Below are 1,169 nucleotides of genomic sequence, written 5' to 3' on the forward strand. Positions count from 1 at the left end.
CTGGGTTTCGGGGTGCCCGGCAGCGCCTGGAAAAAGCCTGTGTTTCGGGCGGTCTCTTTCCGTGTAGGAGATGCGCCGCGGGGCGCGCAGGGCTGCAAACGAGGGGAGAAGAGGTGCTGAGCGTTCAGTTAACGATGAGGTTAAAGGTTAATGCCCGGCCTTCACTGAGAGGAAAGTTAGTTGGTACGTGCAAAATGTGCTGCCAGTAGGAAAGAGGAGGCGTAGTTGCTTCTTCGGGGCAGCAGAAATACCGTTTATAGGCTTTAGCAAGGGAAGGCATTGGTGGAGAGAGAAGAGCCACCCTGTGCTGCACAGCCAGTGTCCGCAGCCTCTGGTGTCCAGTGTGACTGGGTTATGCTAGAGGAAAATATTTGAGAAGCCTGTGTGTGCTTATGGTGGCTCATTGGTTTCCTTAGAGACTAGTCATGTGCTGGTATTCAAGCAAGCAGGTTAGTGCTTGGCATTTAAAACTTTATTAGGCCGGTATAAGTTAACACAGTCCTTTTTGTTATTTCCGTCACCAGGTGTTTTTACACAGTGTGTGTAAGTAGAATATTTGTTTAAACCTACTCTATGTTTCAGTTGCTTTTCCCCCCACTACCTTGTTACCACAACGTGAAGGCACAGGTGTGCTGTCCTGTGGTGCCAGTAGCAACACCTTGCAGTGTTGTGTTTGGGAAACATGAGGCTTTCCTCATGCTGAAATTTTAAGTTACAGGGTGTGAAGTTTTGCTGCCATCGCTATGTTATGTAACAGCAAACTTGTGTCGGAGTGTGTGCTTTGTAAAGGGTGAGGTGCAGAATTGTGCCAGTGCATGTTTTTTTTGCGCCATGCAGCATTTTATCCAATAATACAAGTTTGAAAGAGAAATTATACTGTATGAAATGCAGCAGATCCATGTATTTTTAATTTCTAGATCAGTAGGTATATACAGTCTTGGAAAGTAAAAGACAAAGGATTAAACTAATGGCTGAGGATTGTGGAGGGTGGGTCAGGGTGGCCCAGCTGGTAGGCTGTAGCTCGGTGACCTGTGCCTCTCTCTGCCCTGTCACCGAGGTTCATGGGGTTCAAATGCCTGGGCTTGCTGACTTCTGAGAACTGGCTTTTTTGTAGTGTTCCTCTCTGGGACGGTAACCCCTCTTTGAGGGGGGCGGGGGCAGGTAGCTTC

Source organism: Aptenodytes forsteri, unplaced genomic scaffold, assembly GCF_000699145.1.
Source record: "Aptenodytes forsteri isolate BGI_AS27 unplaced genomic scaffold, ASM69914v1 Scaffold6, whole genome shotgun sequence".
NCBI lineage: Eukaryota > Metazoa > Chordata > Aves > Sphenisciformes > Spheniscidae > Aptenodytes > Aptenodytes forsteri.